Raw genomic sequence first — 19,356 nt, forward strand, 5'->3', positions numbered from 1 at the left:
TTGTTTCCTTTGACCTAGGAGATGTATTGCAAACATATTTCTATGAGAGATATCTGAGATTTTGCTGCCTATGGTTTCTTCTAGGATTTTTATGGTTTCATGTCTTACATTTAAGTTTTTTATCCATTTTGAGTTTATTCTTGTGTATGGTGTAGTTTGTGGTTTAGTTTCATTTTTTTGCATGTATCTGTCCAATTTTCCCAACACCATTTATTGAAGAGTTTTGACTTTATTGTATGCATTTGCCTCCTTTGTTACATATTAATTGCATATAATGGCTTGGGTCAATTTCTGGGGTCTCTGTTCTGTTCCATTGATCTATATGCTGCTCTTGTATTAGTAACAGGCTGTTTTGATCACAGTGGCTTTGTAAGATAACTTGATATCTGGTGTTGTGATTCCTCCCACTTTGTTCCCCTTTTCAAGATAGCTGTGGCTATTCAGGGTCTTTTTTGGTCCCTTATAAATTTTTTGAGTATTTGTTCTAGATCTGTGAAATATGTTGTTGGTATTTTAATAGCCACTGCATTGAATCTATAGATTGCTTTGGGTTTTATGGACACTTTAATTATTTAATTCTACCAATCCATGAAGTGGTATATTCTTCCACTTGTTTATATTGTCCTCTATCTCTTTTTTTAATGTCCTGTAGTTTTTGGAGTGCAAGTCTTTTACCTCCTTAGTTAAGTTTATTCCTAACTGTGTTAATTTTTTTGTTTCAATAGTAAATAGGATTGTTTGTTTAGTTTATCTTTCTGTGAGTTCATTATCGGTGTATAAAAATGCTGTCAATTTCTGGCTGTTAATTTTGTATCCTGCTACATTGCCAAATTCATTTATGAAATCTAGTAGGTTTTTTTTTTTTTTTGTAGAGTCTTTAGGGGTTTCTATGTACAATATCATGTCATCTGCAAATAATGAGTGTTTTACTTCCTCCTTTCAAATTTGGATGCCTTTTATATTTTCTTATTGTCTGGTTGCTGTAGCTTGGATTTCCAGTGCTATGTTGAATAAGAGTGGTGAAAGCAGAAATCCCTGGCTTGTTCCTGTTCTTAGGGGAAATGGTTTTAGATTTTGCCCATTGAGTATGATGTTGGCTGTAGGTTTGTCATATATGGCCTTCATCATGTTGAGCTATGCTCCCTCTATTCCCACTTTGCTGAGTTTTTATCAAAAATTGGTGTTGAATTTTTTTGCATCTATTGGTATGATCATGTGATTTTTGTCTCTCAATTTGTTTATGTGATGTATCACGTTTATTGGTTTGCAGATATTGTACCAGCCTTGCATCCCTGGAATAAATCTCACTTGGTCATGGTGTATGATAATTTTAATATATTGTTCAATGAATCCTACTTGCTAATATTTTGTTGAGGGTTTTAGCATCTATGCTTATCAGGGATATTGGCCCATAATTCTCTTTTTTTGCAGTGTCATTATCTGTTTTTGGAATCAGGATAATGCTGGCATCATATAAAGAGGATGGAAGTGTTCCTTACTCTTGATTTTTTGGAATAGTTTGAGGAGAACAGATGTTAGTTCTTTGAATATTTCTTAAAACTCCCCTGTGAAGCACTCTGGACTAGGCTTCTGTTTGCTTGGAGTTTTTTAATTACTGCCTCAATTTCATCAGTTGTTACTGTTCTATTCAGGTTTTCTGATTCTTCTCGATTCGGTTTTGGGAGATTGTATTTTTCTAGGAATTTTCCATTTCATCCACATTGTCTAGCTTGTTGGCATACAGTTGTTCATAGTATTTTCTTACAATCCTTTGTATTTCTGTGGGGTCAGTTGTTACTTTACCACTTTTGTTTCTGATTTTATTTATTTGAGTGCTCTCTGTTTCTTGATGAGTCTGGCTAAAGATTCATCAATCTTATTTAACTTTTCAAGAACCAGCTCTTGGTTTCATAGATTTTTTTGTATTGTTTTTATGTCATTTACTTCTGCTCTAATCTTTATTATTTCCTTCTTTCTACTTACTCAGGATTTTTCTTATTGTTCTTTTTCTAATTATTTTAAGTTGTAGGGTTAAATAGTTTATTGTTATTATTATTATTATTATTATTTTTTTAGCTAGGCCTATAGTACTATGTACTTCCCTCTCAGGACTGCTTTTGCTGTGTCCCACAGATTTTGGGTTGTTGTGTGTTCATTTTCATTTGTTTCCAGGAATTTTTTTTATTTCTTTCTTGATCTCATTGGTAACCCATTCATTGTTTAATAACATGCTATTTAATTTCCATGTGTTTGAATGTTTTTGAGTGTTTCTATTGTAGTTGATTTCTAGTTTCATGCCATTGTAATCTGAGAAAATGCTTGATATGATTTCAATTTTCTTGAACTTGTAGAGACTTGTTTTGTGTCCTAACATGTGGTCTATCTTTTAGAATGACCCATGGGCACTTGAGAAGAATGTATATTCTGCAGCTTTGGAATGAAATGTTCTATAGATGTCACTTAAATCCATCTGATCCAATGTGTCTTTTAGAGACACTGTTTCTTTGTTAATTTTTGTCAGAAAGATCTATCCAATGAAGTCAGTGGGGTGTTAAAATCCCCTACTGTGATGTATTGTTGTCTATTTCTCCCTTAAAGTTCTCTAGAAGTTTTTTTTTTTATATATTTAGGTGCTCCTATATTGGGTGCATATATGTTTACCAGGGTTATACCTCTTGTTGGATTTATCTTTTTAGTATTATGCAGTGACCTTTGTTGTCTTTTGTGATGGTCTTCATTTTGAAGTCGATTTTTTCAGATATGAGTGTTTCTTTTTTTCCATTTGCATGGAAATTTTTTTTCATCCCTTCACTCTCATCCTGTATGAGTTTTTTTTTGTTCTGAGGTGGGCCTCTTGTAGAAAGCATATATTTGGGTCATGTGTTCATATCTATTGAGCTACCCTATACCTTTTGATTGGAGCATTCAATCCATTTACATTTAAGGTTATTGTTGATAGGTTTTTATTTATTGTCATTTAAATTTTTATGCCTATGTTTCTCTATATATTTCTTCTCATTACAGCAGTCTCTTTAGCACTTTTTGTAGTGCTGGTTTGGTGGTGATAAACTACTTTAGTTTGTTTTTGTTTTGTTTTTTGTCTGGGAAGCTCTTTATTTCATCATCTATTTTGAATGATAGCCTTCCTGGATATAGTAATCTTGGTTTCAGATCCTTGCTTTTCATTACCTTGAATACTTCATGCCATTCCCCTCTGGCCTGTAGAGTTTCTGATGAAAAATCAGGTGTCAGCCTTATGGGAGCTCCTTTGCAGATAACAGTTTGCTTTTCTCTTGCTGCCTTTAAATTCTATCTTGGTCTTTAATTTTTGGCAATTTGTTTATGATGTGTCTGGGCATGGGCCTGTTTGGGTTCTTATGCTTGGGACTCTCTGTGCCTCCTGGAGTTGTGTGACTTTTTCCTTCACCAGGATAGGGAAGTTTTCCGCTATTATTTCACCCTTGCTCACTTTTTTCACCTCTTGGTTCTCCTATGATGTGAATATTGTTATGTTTCATATTGTCCCTCAGTTCCCTTAAGCTGTCCTCCTGTTTTTCAATTGTTTTTCTTTTTGGTTCTATGATTGAGTGACTTTCTCTACCTTGTCTTTTAAAAAAAATTTTAAAATATATTTTATTGATTTTTGTACAGAGAGGAAGGGAGAGGAATAGAGAGGTAGAAACAATGAGAAAGAAACATCAATCAGCTGCCTCCTGCACACCCCCCACTGGGGATATGCCTGCAACCAAGGTACATGCCCTTGACCAGAATCAAACCTGGGACCCTTCAGTCTGCAGGCTGACGCTCTATCCACTGAGCCAAACTGGTTAGGGTTACCTTGTCTTTTAACTCACTGATCAAATCCTCTGCTTCCCCTAGTCTACTGTATATGTCATCCAATGTGTTCTTTATTATTGCTATGTCATTCTTTATTTCCAACTGTTCTTTTTTCATAGTTGCAATATCTTTTCACATGCTGTTGATCATCATGCCATGATTATTCTGAACTTTCTGAACTCTATATCTGATAAATTTCTCATCTCCATTTCATTTAACTACTCTTCTGGAGAATCTTCTTTTTATTTCATTTGGGGCTTTTTTTTTTGTCTCTCCATTTTGGCTTTATGTTTGGGTTTGTGTCTATGTATCAGGTAGATCTGCTATGACTCCCAATCTCTGGTGCAGAAAATCTCACATGCTGTTTGTGACTGGCCTGAGTACCCTGTTTGGAGCTATCAGCAATTCACTGCTTGTGGCTCCCTCTGCTGGGACTGGGTTCCTTTTGGAAAGGACCAAAATGTGCACCAACTTCTGCTTTCCCTAGCCCCAGGTTCCCAAATTAGATCAAAGACTCAAAGCCTCCAGAGACCTGCCTCTGCCTGAAATCTGACTGTTATTCAGTCTTGATTAGCCTCAGGCTATCAATAGGGTGTGGCCAGGGGTTTTCTAACAGTGTGGGGCAATTGCTTCTCCCTGCAGACTGATTGTAATTCTCAGTCTCTTAACGGGCCTTGGAAACTACACAGGGTGGGGAAGAGGTTTTACAATAGGGTGGACAATTGCTTCCTCCCTTTCTTCGCCTCCTACCCCCCCCCCAGCCCGCCTTGTGCACATTAAAAGGGAATTAGTTAGAGGAAATATTTTACTATTGCTATTTGCCCTTTCTCTATAATAGAAGTGTCAGAGATGAAAGAAAATTAGTAAAATGTATATGAAAATCTTCCTCCTGTCAGAGTCTGGGGCATGCCGTGGGACCCAGAATCAAGTCCCCACCCACCAGTGTGCACCTTGAAATCACGTGAGACCCAGACCCAGTCGCCCCCACCCCCTTCAAGCCCTGCCAGGAGGGGGGTGCAGCCTCAGGTTCCCCGGTGCACCCTCAGGTCCCCCAGCCTGGTGCTGGGGCAGGGGGTGTGGCCTCAGGTCCCCCGGCCTGGGGCAGGGAGCACAGCCTGAGGTCCCCCATCAAGCCCCGCCATGTGGGGGGCACAGCCTCAGGTCCCTGCTGATCGCTTGTTATGGATCATTACGGAAATCCCACCTCCACTGTGGGTGCAGCCATCTTGTGACAATGTGATGGAGTGAGGGTCAATTTGCATATTACCTCTTTATTATATAGAATACCTGTTAGAGTTGGGTTTTGTTCTGAGTGACTTGAGGGTCTATAACACACCCCTGGAAAACTGAGCTCTGGTTGTTATCAGAGCGAAGTACTAGTCATGACAGGCACTGGGGATGGGGCCTGGGCTCACACGTCACCTTAGCCACACGGGCTCCACGCTTTTACAAGTCCTTCCCTGGGCTGATGGGGAGGGAAGCGCAAGCATCCATGCAGAGCTCTCAGTAAAGGGCGGGCAAGGTCCTCAGTCAACATGCTGATGATTATACTGGTGATGAACACCTACGGGAATTACAGTGTGGTATTTATCACCGCCGATGATGAGTGCTTCATGAAGTGTGAGTACGTGACTGGGAGGGGTGCACTTGGACTGACAGCCTCCCCCAGTTCTGGGGTGAGCTTTTGGTGACCCCAAGGCTGTAGTGACTGTTCAAGGGTGGAAAGGTGCCCCTTGTGGGTCCTGGGAGTGACACAGGGCTATTGGGGAGACAGGAGTTGTGTCTCCCTCAAAATAGTGCACTGTGTCCACAGTGGGACCAGATCCTGCAGCCGCTCCTGTCCGTCTTGGAGGCCAGCCTGTGCACAGCCCAGAGCATCACACAGCAGCCACGTGTCCTGGCCACGCCATGCTGGAGCCTCCCCCACACTGCCTGATCTTTTAGCAGGTCAGCTTCTGGAAAGAATTCATCCTTCAACTTTTTTTTGCACTCAAGTGTCCCCTTGCCTGGCAGCCTTGCTGTACAGCATTTGTTTAATATTCCATTTGTAGGACATTCGCCTCCAGATTCATACTCACAGAGCTGCTTGTCAAGAGTAACTTCAGGTGAATCACAAAGGAAGCAGAGAGAGCCACTCATCAAATGTCCTGTGCTGTCCCCGCTGGAGAGCCACTCGGCACGCGGCTCCCACAGGGCTCCCAGGTGGCTCTCCTCGGCTGCTCTGAGGACTCCGAGCAAACACCACCACACATCCTCTCTGGCTCTAGGGGTTCCTGGCGCTCTGATCCCTTGCCACATCTGGGCTTCTGTGCATCTTCAGCCCCAGGACCTGTGGTCAGATGGGCTAAGGGGCAGCTGTCTGTGAAAAGCATATATTGTATCTGATTATATGGATTGTTAACTTCTGCTAAAAATAAATTATTTACATGTCACTACTCTGAAACACCACCATAAGCCAGTGGTTGGCACTGCTTGTGTTCACCTTGGCGAGGGCACAGGGGAGTGTGGACCGTGGCACACTTAGTAGGCTGCTGTGCATTTACCGTGCTGCTTGTTACCTGGCTCAAGAGCCGTGTCCGGCTGCTACAGCATTCATAAAAGGCCAGGTCAGCGTGCAATGCATGGAGGCGACTTGACCTCTGGGGGGTGGGGGGGGGGAAGGACCCAGCAGTTGCTGGCTGCTTGAGCGTGCCCAGATGCGGGTGTGCAGGGTGAGCATTGGTGGCTCACAGGCGTGGCTTAGAATGACGTTGTCTCATAAGATGAGCAAGTTCAGCCTCACTGACCTGGTAACTCACCGAGGAGGCCAGGTGCTGGATGGCTTCCACACCAGCACACCCAGTTCCCTCCTTTCTGACGGGCCCAGGTGGCAGCTGTGGAGGCACCTGGGCCAACGAGCTGACAACAGCTACGTGGGCTTTATTTATCCTCAAGGTCCTGCCTAGTGGAGGAAAGTGGTACCAGATCCCATATGTCAGAGTGATTATTCTTCAAATTTACAACTCAGTTCCTTTTAGCGGATGATTTGTTTATTCTGGTTAGAGAAGACCGTCTCCCGGCTTGAACTGGGCACATGGAAAACTCTGCCCCTCAGCCCTGCCTCCCCCACACACATCTCATCACCCTCTTCCTTCTGTGCAGCTCACAGGAGCTGATGCAACATGACAGGCGGGAGCGCCCACTCTCCCTCACTAGTTTCCCTCACGAATGGCAGCGGCTTTGATCGTCTGCACCCTTTCTGCAGGACAGGACACCTCGGTGATGGCCCTACCGTGTATGCCTCGTCCTTTGTCCTGCTGCACAGCACACCGCTGTGTAAATGCCATAGTTCATTCAGCCATCTCCAATGGTGGACAGTTACATTGCTTCCGGTCTTCTGCTGCCAGACTCGGAGCGATTGGGACTAACTCATCCGTACATTAACGTACCCACGCACGAGAATATCTGGGCATGGCACTCCCTACAAGGTGCGAGGGAACGTTAGTGTGTAATTTTGTTGGGCACTGCCAAATTGCCCTCCCCAAGGGGCTATAGCTTTTTTAAAAAATATTTTAATTGGTTTTTAGAGTGACAGGAAGGGAGGGGGGGAGAGAGATATGTATAAATATGATGTGCCCTGACTAGGAATCAAACCTGCAACCTTTCGGTGCACAGGATGACACCCAACCAACTAAGCCACTCCTGCCAGGGCTAGCTTCTGTCCTTAAAACCGTTTCACTGATCACTGATTTAGTGACAAGAGATGAAGAGGGTGGCAGTGCAGGTGCTGTGCCGGCTGCTCTGGAATGACCAACAGAATGATTGCTCAGCTGCGGGGATGGGGCGTGGGGGACTTCCGGTGCTGCGTCCTGCTCCTCACTCCTCTCACTGGGGCCCTGGCCTGGCGGGCGGGGTCCAGGTGCCCAAGCAGGGGGTCTCCTGTTTCCTGCCTCATCTGTCGGAGGCTGGCCAGTCATTTTTCGTGGATTCCAGAAGGTCCCTCACCATAAGCTCCTCCTCCGGCCAGTTTGAGGGGCTTCTCCTAAACCAGCGGTTCTCAACCTGTGGGTCGCGACCCCTTTGGCAGTCGAACTACCCTTTCACAGGGGTCGCCTAAGACCATCCTGCAGATCAGATATTTACATTACGATTCATCACAGTAGCAACATTACAGTTATGAAGTAGCAACGAAAATAGTTTTATGGTTGGGTCACAACATGAGGAGCTGTATTTAAAGGGCCAGAAGGTTGAGAACCACTGTGACCTAAACCAACCCCCTGGAGACACCCGGCACACCTGCCCAGGTGGGAGCCACGTGTCGAGGTGATGTTAGAAATTTTTGTTGCGTCCGTGTCTTTTCCGGTTGCATTTTAAAAGTTAAAACCGAAGTTTAGCTTTGTTCCCTCTTTGGAAAGAAGCCAGTTCCTCACGGGGAGTATTAAGTGTTCGGTCTTATAGTCAGAGGGGCGAAAAGGAATTGCTCATCCAAAACCACAAGACAGATTTATGTTGGGGAGAGTGAGACCTGGCGGGTGCTGGCAGAGCCTGCGGGAAGCGGAGACAGCGGCTCTCCCTGGACCAGGCCTGGAGGCCGACACCCTGGCTCAAGGGAAGGGAAGGCCTTTGCTTTTAACAGAGGAGTCAGATGCCTTTGTCTTTGTTCTTCTTCTAATAAAGGAAGGATCTAGCTAGCTGACCAGGGATTAGCTAGGATTAAGGGCCGGTTTACTCTGCAATATTTCTACCTGCCTGTGTGCATAGACTGGGCTTAGCAAAGGTAAGTAATAAAGGGGGCATTAGCATGTGGCTGGGCCGCAAGGGACACCGGGCTGCTGCTGTGCCAGCCTGGGCCTCCCCTCTCCGCGCTGGAATTCTACATGGTTTTGAACTTTAATTTTCAATTGCTCTAGACACACTGCAAATAGCCCTGACTTGGGGTAATTTCCTTTAATGGCGAAGTTGATTAGGAATCCAGGTTCTACCTGATGAAGAGGCTTATTTACCTCCGGCCGTACAGTGATGGTGGAGATGGTGGAGATGGTGGAGACACGGTGAAGCCACACAAAGGGCACAGAGCGGAGCCAGGACCAGGGCCGCGCCCGCCGTGGCGGCCGGGACCGCTTTCAGCTGCATGGTTAAATTTAACTCAAAGGGCTGGGAGGACAATTTGATTAATTTTGTATCTCAGCGGAAATCGGAGCGCCTTAGAAGATCAAGGCTTCGGAATTCTCCTGGGAGAGACATGGCCGCGAGGCACAGAGAAAGCCGCCTCTCCCGTGTGGGAGGAAGACATAACTGTGCCACTTCCTCCTCCTCCTTGAGGAAGTTTACAAACATTTGCAAGTTGTCAGAAATAATTAGTCTAAAATGGTTCCATGCGCTGTGGAGGGAAACGGCATGTGCCGTGTTGAGATCAAAGGGCTGCTCTTGCCTCTTGTGAATCCCAAAGAAATTCGTTTGAAAGTAACGCTCAGGAAGAAGGTGGATTCCGTGGAGGTTTGACGGCAGGGAGGGGGCGGAGGGTGTAGACAGCAGATCATCAGAGAGGAGGCTGGGAGGCTGAAGCCGCCCCCAGAGAAACCAGGATGGGGCTTGAAAGGCCAGGACGCCCCTCAGGGCCCACAGCCCCAGGGCCTGTTCCTGAGCTAGCGAGGGCCCTGTGCTACCCCTGGGTGCAGCTGGCCCCGTGAGCTTGGCCGTGAAGGTGGGAGTGAGTGCCTGCACCTGAACTTCCACAGTTATAGCGAGAGCGGGGCTGGCGCGTGACAGGCTGTGTTTCCGTCCCCGCGTTGCCATCTCACAGATGTACAACCTGGACAGGCCACTCGTCCCTTTGAGCCTAGTCCACTCCTCTGAAATGTGGCGCAGAGTCGTCCTCCCTCCCCCTACCCGAGCGAAGGGAGGGCTGCAGCAGGGGACGGGCTTGGTGCCTGGCCCAGCCTAAGCTCCGGGCCCTGGCAGCTCTGTCTGGCACTCCTTTCCTCAGGGCTCATCTGTGCCAGGTGCGGGGGCGGCCCCCGGGGTTCACTCAGAGCTGGGAGGCTGGCTCCTCATACAGGGAGGTCAGAAAGGCCAGCTCACGGCACACCCACTGGACTGTCGGTGTGAATGGTGCCCCCTAGAGGTGATCCACAGAGTGGCCTGAGAAACGACTCCAATGAGAGGGCTGGAGAGGCTCATAGGAGAGGCCCTGGCCGCCTGGGGGTGCATGGAGGCCACAGGGGAGTCCTGCTGATAGCATCAGGAGCCAGAAGAGGGTGAGATGATGAAGACTTGATGGTCAAGAGGAAGCAGAGATACAGTGGAGCCAAACAACCAGAGTTCTCCCTCCAACACTTACCTGTTTGGGGCATTTATCTATCCTTTTCGGCAGCGGCTGTTCGTTGCTGTTTAACAGAGGGTTGATGTCTGAAGACCCGAACCCTTCTCCTCGGAGTCACTCTTCCCTCGTGCTCACCATCTCCCTCCCACACACTCAGGGCTCCCAGCCCCTGCTCCCGAAGGAGCCATGTGGCCCCTCTGCAGCACATCTCTTTCCAGCCTCTCCCACCCGGGCCTGTCCTCTCGTCTCCTTGTGCTGCACACAGGGACAGCCGCCCAGCCCGAGCTATGACCTGGCGGCCGCAGGGGCACAGAAATAAGAACCAAGTTCTTCCCTGTGCAGGTGGAGCAAGATCGGATCCTGGATGTTGTCTGGTCCCTCTGAGGACCCCGGAAAGCAGACACCGAAGCATCCGCTTGAATGTCCCACACACAGTCCTGGAACATCCCGTGCGATGTGCTAACAAATAAAGCCAAACATCTCCAAGCAGCACAGGCCTATGCACTGGAGCAGGTGGAGCAAACCCGCCAGAACGCTCCCCAGGGCACCGGGACAAAAGCACGCACCAGTGCAATCCCGCGTCTTGTCAGAGAAGGCTCCGGGTTTGAAACTCCCTGCCTGTGCTTCCTGCTCTGAGATGGAGGTCCTGGGGGCATTCACTCTGAACGGAGATGATGTTACAAAGAAAAATGAAAGCAAAGGTGAGTGTGCCTTTCCAGGTCTGCCCATTGCCCTGGAGCAGGAGAGAGGCTACATCCTGGGGGCCTGGGAATTCTCCAGGCAGGAGAGAGGCTACACTGTGGGCAGGAGAGAGGATTACAGCTTGGGGGCCTGGGAATTCTCCAGGCAGCCTGACGGGCAGACGATAGCTCTTGAGGTTGCTAGAGCAGCCCTCCTTGCTTGGAAGGAAGGCATTTCTATGGCTTTTAAGCATTTTAAAATTGATTAGGCTTACTTTCCAAGTGGGAGAAAGCTTGCCCCGACTACTTGAAACCATTAATTTGCTTGGAGGAACCACGGGGGTGAACCGCATAGGGGCACGTTACACCGTCTTCGTGCCTAATAATCAGTGTGAGTTCGTTCTCACCTAGTAACCCGTGTGGCTGCCGAGCCCACCGCTGGTGACCCACGCAGTGCGCCCGGAGCTACACGTGTGCGTGATGCGTGAGCGCAGGCGCGAGGGGCCCTGTGCTGTGCGGAAGCTCGGGTCCAGGACCGAGTCTCAGTATTTTTTAACAAGACCCATTTTTCCTTTTGCATGGAGGTGGCAATCTGTGGCTGGCCCTGCATCCCACCTCCTGCCGCCCCTGGCTGGCGGGGTGCGTCTCTGGTCATGTATCTAATGTGGTGGAGGGTGCATGGGCCCTCAGGGCTTGTACAGTCTCAAGGAATTTACCGTGTGTGAGTAGTGGTGCTTTACTCAGAATTGCCCCTCCTCCTGCCAGGTTCCCAGCCCGCCCAAACCAGCCCACTGCTAGGCCAGCCTGATTCTACTGCCTGACCCCAGGTGGGTGACAGCTTCGCCCTGCTCCCCCGGGAACTCCACTCTCCGCCTCCCTCACCTTTGCCCGAAGGCTTCTGGGGTGTCCCAGACCCACGCGGCCTCTCTCCCACGCACGAGCACCTCTGAGCGCCGGGTCTCCTTGCAGGTGCAAATATGCCACAAGCCCCCGGCTTAGCTCAGCTCCTAGCGGTCTCGCACTTCCCTTAGGAGAAAGGACAAAAGACCCACAGGAGTGAGGTCCGCCCTGCTGCGCTTCCTCTCCAGGCTCAGGTGACAAACTGGGCTCCCCAGGTGTCTCCTGTCACTGCCCAGGGCCTTCACACAGGCAAGTCCCTCTGCCAGGGGCTCACATGTTCTTGGTGACTCCTGTCCTGTCCTGGCTTCACCAGAAACTGCTTCCCCAGAGGCCTCTGTGGCCCCACAAGCCGCATCAGCCCGCACACGTGGCTCAGCGCTCAGCCTCTCTCCCGAGGCTCCTGCATTGGGCTCCAGGACCGACACCCTTCGCATGGCTTCCTCCGTCTTTGGACCATAGCAGCTGCTCAATAAGTACCTACTCCTCCCCTGAGAAATGAGGGCTCGAGAGCTCCGTAAGTTAGGGTGTCTCCCTGCCTTATAACACTCCATTCAGTCCTCAGGTTAGAGGCACATTCAAACATGTTATGTGATGACGTAAAAATGGGCAGGAAAAGTGGTATCTCAACCCCGAGGGGATCCCAGAGAGGAAATCAACCTCTCCCAGTCTTAACAGCAGCAGCAGGTGAGTCCTTGGTACCGAATGGCCACCGCATGCATCCTGGAACATTCTGGAAATGTTCCACCCGGTGGAGAACCTGCATGAAGAAGCTGCTGGTCAGGAGCAGCAGATGTGGGTCTTACAGTGTTTATTTAATGCCAGTGTCACAGAGATCCTAATGGCCAAATATCTCAAGACAAATGTGCACTTTGGAATGGAAAATGCCTCTTCCTTTTTTCTTCAGTGTGAAAGCAATATATTCTCATTAGATTTCCGCAGCATTTGCATTTTTATGTGTCTGTAAAAGTCAAAGCCCCTCCAACGAATCCCCCAGATCTCCAACAGCGTTTTCTCCTACAGATACATGCCAGCATCTCATTGTTAACTTATTTCACAAAACTGAGAGCAAACTGAAACCTCCTTGTCCCTCTTGCTCTTCTTACTTAACAAATTGTGGCTACTTTTCAAGGAAACTGAACACCAACCTCACTCTTTTTTGCTTTTCTCTGCTGTTTGAAACAATGACATGGCCCATTGCTTGCTTAGCCAGCCCTGTGTCGGTGGAGATTGGGTGCTCTCCATTTTTCACTGCTATGAACCATGCTGCAAAGACCATTAAAAATGTATCCATGTCTTTGCATAATTGGGCGAGGCTTTCTGCAGGATGAATTCCTTCCTAGAAGTAGAATTCATGGGACAGATGGCACGAACGTTTTAAATATTAATTGGCATCGCCGAATTGTCACCCCGGGAAGGTTGTGAAAAATGTATATTCTTAATGATCTCCGGGAACTTACAAGAGAGAGGGTGGAAGTGACAGGGAGCCCAACTCGGAATGGTTTACACGAAAGCTGCGTGGAGATCTGCTGCCAGTGCTTCTGTCAGAGCGGCGCCTCTGCTCCAGGCTCAGCGCTGCTGGGCGCTGTGCACTTGGCTCGTTGGCAGACGGGTTCTTCCCTCATGGTCACAGGGAGGCTGCCAGTGGCAGCTGGGCCACCTGCCCAAGCCCACATCGTGGGCGGAGAGCTTCCAGCACAAGCCCAGGGCCCTCCGACGGGTGCTCACTCTGATTTGTGTCACATGCTCACCCCTGACCAGTCAGCATGGCCAGGCCAAGGTGATCAGGAGCTGGGTTAGGGCAAGGACGGTCACATGTTGCAGTCTAGGCTGGAGGTGGGCTCTGCTCACACCTTGTGGAGGAGAATGGGAGTCAGGACTGGTTTCATGGGGTGCACCCGGGCCTGCCCCCACTCTCAGAAGAACCCCACGTTTCCATTTCACACCGGAAACCCATCAGTCATGTGGCCAGTCACAGATGAAAACTGGGCTGTTTCTGGAAAAAGGGGAATGGAGCCGAGTCGGCTAAACACACGCCTGCCCCGCAATGGCCTGCGAGAGCCGCCAGGACAGCCCGAGCGTCTCCGAGAACAGCGCTCTCCTTTGCTGACTGCAGTCCTTCTGCCTGCGTGGAAGTTTTCCGTCGCTGAGCGCGGCCTCCAGTCCTGCCTCCCATCTCTGAGCGACGCTGTCTGCCCCCCTCGGGCTCTGGAAGTCAGCCTGCACCTGGTCCAGGTCATGGACGTGCTGCTCTTCTTAAAGTACGTGGCCTCATTGTGTTGGTATAAAAAAAATCACTGAATGAAAAGGAAAAACCCCAGTTCACAAGAACAGGAAAGCTGAAAGGATGCGCCCCAGCTCCATCCGCTTCTTAGCAACCGCCAGTGTAATGGGAAATCCTCAATCGGAAAATCCTAAGGCTCAGGGCGATGCTTTTTGAAGACTCTTATAAACTGATAACAGCGCGGTGTAGTGGCTGACATAGTTTCTTAGTCTGCTCCCTTTTCACAAGGAACCCAATTATCCCCCCTAATTAAGGAGCAAGGTGGACACTTAAATGACATCTACGTATTTCTGATGTGCTTGCCTCCTCTGCACCCTCATAAATGGTCCCATCCATCCATTTCCGTGAAAATCATAATGGCCCCATATTTCAGAAAAGTGATTAATATTTAATTTAGCTATCAATATGTGAATATATTCCCTTGTTAAAAAAAAAGAAAATAAGAAACCATTTCAGATGAGGGTGAAGTCCTTTCTGATTAAATCTCCCCTCCCTCCTCCTTCACTCATTCTCAGTCCTGACCTTTCTCAGAGGTAGCCACTGTTATCACTTCGTTCGTCTTCTAGAATGTTCTATGCACTCACATATCTATCATCTATCTATCATCTGTCTACCTACCTGTCTACATATAGATCCCTATTTTTTGTTTTATTTTGATGTCAGAGGCATCACCGTGCATGTCTATTTTGACTTTGTTTAACTGCCCGGCTGGTGGGTTTCCGCGGAACCGCGCGCAGCTGCCCCTCTTCCTCTCAGCTCAGGAGAGGGGGCTGTGAACACACCCCACGCTGCGCACACCTCAGCCCTCTGACTGCAGGCGTGGCCATCCTCACAAGCTCACAGCAGGTGCCTTGCATGTGCCCTGAGGGCAGTGGGCTATCTAGCCTGGGTGCAAGAGTGTTAGGAGGCCGTGGGTGTGGCAGTTTGGGGTCCCCATGTAGTGGACTCTGAGATGGCTGAGGTGGGCTGTTCTCAGGATCCACACATCTGGGGAAGTTGAGGCAGTGAGGTGGGGCTGAGGGAACCTTAGGCTGTGATGAAGCTGCCCTCAGGTTGGGGATCACTTCCGAGTTGTTGGGAGCAGAGGCCTTCAGTCCGTCACTGGGTGTGGGCTTCCCGGGAGGGGCGTGGCATTGCCATCCTCAGCAGCAACCCCAGGGATGGGGAGGGCAGGGTATGGTGGGTGGGGCGGGGCCCTCAGCCCGGGCACTGGGGCAGCCTGAAGACCAGAGGTCCGGCCATCACGACGGGGTGTGGCAGAGCCCAAGGCTCTTGGGGTCCTGACACATTTAAAGGTAGATTGCCTTGAAAGGGCATGGGCTTGCAGGGGGTGGAGTTGCGAGAGGATGGGTCACCCCATGCGGCAAACCGGCACGGCCATGGCACACTCAGCCCCAGGGCGTCTTATGTGCCACACCAGCTCAGCCAGGTTCAGTGACCGTGAGAGGGGGCAGTGAAGGATGGAGAAAAGACAGACAAGAGAATGAAAGCTGGGTCTGGGTGGGACACTGCTCCTGGATAGAGAGGCAGAGCCACGGACTACTAGCCGTGTCTTTATTTTATAGCAGATTCCACGAGGCAGAGTAAGGGCGTGGTCAAGATGTTTACAACATTCTCGTGGGTTTTGATCCTACTCAACTACATGCACCTGAACGCTATCAAGCCCACATCACTCAGGCACGTGGAGCCACATGTTCGGACCATAGGTTCAAGCTTACACTATAGCTGTTGGCTATAATTGTGCTGGGAGGGCCCTGCCCTCCAAGCTGGGACTTGCACGTGGCCATGAGAGGACTGTGCCCTCGCATTAGTCCGAGGCTTGAACCTGTCCAAACCCTGTAGCCGCTCTCCACAACCCCAGGCAAAGGCAAGAGAACCACGCCTTCCCCCTTCAGTGTCCGTGGCTTTCAAGGCGATAGCACACACTCTGCCCAGGGCCTGTCTCAGCCTCGGTGAGGCGGTGCGTGGAAACTGTCACTCCTAACAGAATTCAAATAGATTGGGGTGTGATAACTTATTTTTACACTATAAATTTTATTCAACGTAAGTGGAAATCATTAGCTGAAACAATTAAAACCATGGCCAAATTAGATAAATGCTTAGGAGAGTGCTCTGAATTTACTGCCCGGTGATCTGTGGGCTTGCTCAGCGACACTCCTGGAACCTCCGGATGAGACTATGAGATGCTTCGTTTGCACCACATGGCCACGTGCTCTGACCCAAGTTACTCGCTAAGCCAACAAGCCTGTGGAGGGAAGCCGCTAACTTCACGGAGGACAGCCACAGGACAGAAGCCACACCTGCCTGAAAACAGGCCCTGTAGCAGCAGCCACTTACTGCCCCGGAGGCTCAGAGGGGAAAAGTTTGCCACATCAGTCAACCGGGCAGGGACCTTCCTTCCCGCAGCAGCAGAGCACGCCCCTCAGGCCCTCGCTGTGATTTGCGTGGGCCCAGGCAGGGGCATGACGGTGGCCTGACGCACCTGCCCTGGCGGTGGCGGGAGGCTGCATGTGTGTGCTCCGGAGGCGTGGCCCTGAAGGCACCCAGCCTCCCCCCTGCTCTGGCTGCAGGTGTGCACTCTGGAGGCGTGGCCCTGAAGGCACCCAGCCTCCCCCTGCTCTTCCCCTGAGAGCTGTGGTTCTCAACCTTGGCTGCACATTAGAATCACCTGGGAATCTTTTTAAAATCCTGATTTCTGGGCCTCATCCTCTGGAAATTCTGTTTCTTTGTTATGGGGTGGGGCCACATTAGTCACAAAGAAACAGAATTTCCGGAGAATGAGGCCCAGAAATCAGGATTTTAAAAAGATTCCCAGGTGATTCTAATGTGCAGCCAAGGTTGAGAACCACTGACCGAGGGTCTTGTCAAATGGTCACTGCCTTCAGCTGGCTGCACCTCCTGTTTCTCATTTGTAAGATTGGAACTGTCAGACTTAAACATAAAGCAGCCAGTTATTTTGCCAGCAAAATGGGTTTATTCAGGAACTGCAGAGAATTGCAATTTGGGACAAACCAATCAATAAGTGATAAATTAATAATTAAGAAATATGGCCTTTTCAGGTATGTTGATGGGCATTTTGATAATCATAAAATTTCTTTCTTGCAGTTGTTACCAAGGATGAATCCTTCTGAAGCCATATGGTGAAAACACAAGATTCTTACCCAAACCACGAACTCTTCACAGTATTAAACATATTCCTCCCTTAAAAAGGGAGCCAGCTGTTCTGGCCAGGTAGCTCAGTTGTTTAGAGCGTTGTCCCCATACACTAAGGTTGTGGGTTCGATCCCTGGTCAGCACACATACAAGAATCAACCAATGAATGTATCTATAAGTGGAACAACAAATCGATGTTTCTCTCTCTCAAAAATCAATAATAAATTTAAAGAAACAAATTTTTTAAGGAGAAGATTACCAACATTTGCATACAAATGCTTTTTGTTGATCAGCTCAAAAACCAACCTGTCTCCCAGCGAGCAGATTGTCATTCAGACCATCACTAATTTCCAGTGACGTCTCCTGGGCCGTAACAGAGACTCAGGGCTCTGTATTCCAGAGGAGATGGTGTTGGAACACGGTTTGCATCAACCTCTTTCAAGCTCTGGTCCCTGTGCTGTTACTAAGTAATAACGCTGCTTCCTGCCAACACCACGCTTCCCTCCTGCGCTTTGCGCCAAGCTGCGGCTTGGAGTGGAGGACATGTCAGCCCCAGTCCCGCCGGGTGCAGCGGCCGGCCCAGGCCGCTCCCACGCAGTCTTACATCGCCTTGACGAGTACAGCAACTTACCTGCAATTAAGTTGAGATTGTCTCATAAAATCTGGTGACATTTGAGCTTACAGTTTATGTCCTAGTAAAAGGCTCCAAATGTTACTGCCGTAAGAATCCATGTGACAACCCAATATAACCTGTATTTCAGGCTAGACAGCTGACTGTTTAGAAATGGTAGGACAGGGAAATGGCGGCACCAGGGGTCATGGCTGTGGAGGATTCCTGAGGACTTCGTTTGCGCTGTCAAGTTCCCCTTCTAGGACTCAAAAAGCTCAGCTCACCCTTCTTCCCTCCCTCCCTGCCTCCCTCCCTCCCTGGACACATCTATTGGTTGCCGTTCCCCCTCCCCCCGCAAACTGGGATGGGGATTGAACCTGCAAACCAGGTATGTGCCCTTGACCTGGAATCAAACCCCACCCCAGCACGATGCTCTAACCACTAAGCACACTGGCCAGGACTTCTTGACCTTTACGTATTAATGTGCAATCTACACTCAGGCCGGTTTTTCCTGTACAGGGCTGTGTTGCTAACCCAGGTGCTACATGGTGCAGGGGCGCTCACTATGCAGAACTGAAACCTGGGGCTGCCCCTCCAGCAGCAGCTCCCCTTGCCCACCCCGCCTCTGGCCTGGGCCATTCTCCTTCCAACCTCTGAATCCGACCGCTCCAGGTCCCTCATAGAAAAGGCATCTCGCAGCCTTTGCCCTCTGTGACTGGTTAATTTCACTGAACATAACGTCCTCCGGGCTCATGCTGAGGTCGCATGTGGCAGGGTTTCCTTTCAAAGGCTGCCGCGTCCCCTCAGGCGATACACCGGCAGCACTGACTTCTCCAGGCAGCGCACGGACACGGGTTGTTTTCCAGTCCCGGCTGCGTGAATGTGGCCGCGATGAGCACGGGGCGCAGATGCCTCTTCATATCCCGATTTCAGCTCTTTGGACAAATGCCCCGAGTGGAATTGGGGGTGGAAATGGTCACGATGCCTCTTGTCATGGGCTTTGAACTTGGGCCACAGACATGGGCGTTGATGAAGTCTGAGTCTTGCTGGCAGGTGTTCCTGGTGCTTAGAACATTAGGCTCCGAACGCAGCTCCCGAAAGGTGGCCTTCACCGTGACCAAGTGGACAGCTAGCTCCGAGGTCCCCGAGGAGTGCCCCCCCCTGGGACTTCTGCAATGTCTGTGGACATTATGGGCTCACACCTTGCAGGGGAGGGGTGTGCTACAGGCAGGTAGGGCTGGGGGCCAGGGATGCTGCCGAGCATCCCACATGCACAGGCCAGCCCCACCCCTGAGAGATCTGGTCCGAACGTCTGAGTGAACCTACCTGCTCTACAAGCCTGACTTTCCCAGGTGGCTGCCGAGTGGCCTCGTGTTTTCTCCCTGAATCGTGGTTCTGCTCCGAAAGTGACGGGCCTGCTCTGATGAAAATGCAGGGGAGGTCAGAGCACCGCCAGCCCCGGACCCCTGCTGGGGCGGGGACCAAGCAGGCAGCAGCCAGAGACAGCACAGGCACCTGGCGTTTGTGGAGGCAGGAAGCAGGGGGCAGGAGGCTGGGGGCAGGGGGCAGGAGGCAGGAAGCAGGGGGCAGGGGG

This window comes from Myotis davidii, unplaced genomic scaffold (genome assembly GCF_000327345.1).
Source record: "Myotis davidii unplaced genomic scaffold, ASM32734v1 scaffold262, whole genome shotgun sequence".
Lineage (NCBI taxonomy): Eukaryota > Metazoa > Chordata > Mammalia > Chiroptera > Vespertilionidae > Myotis > Myotis davidii.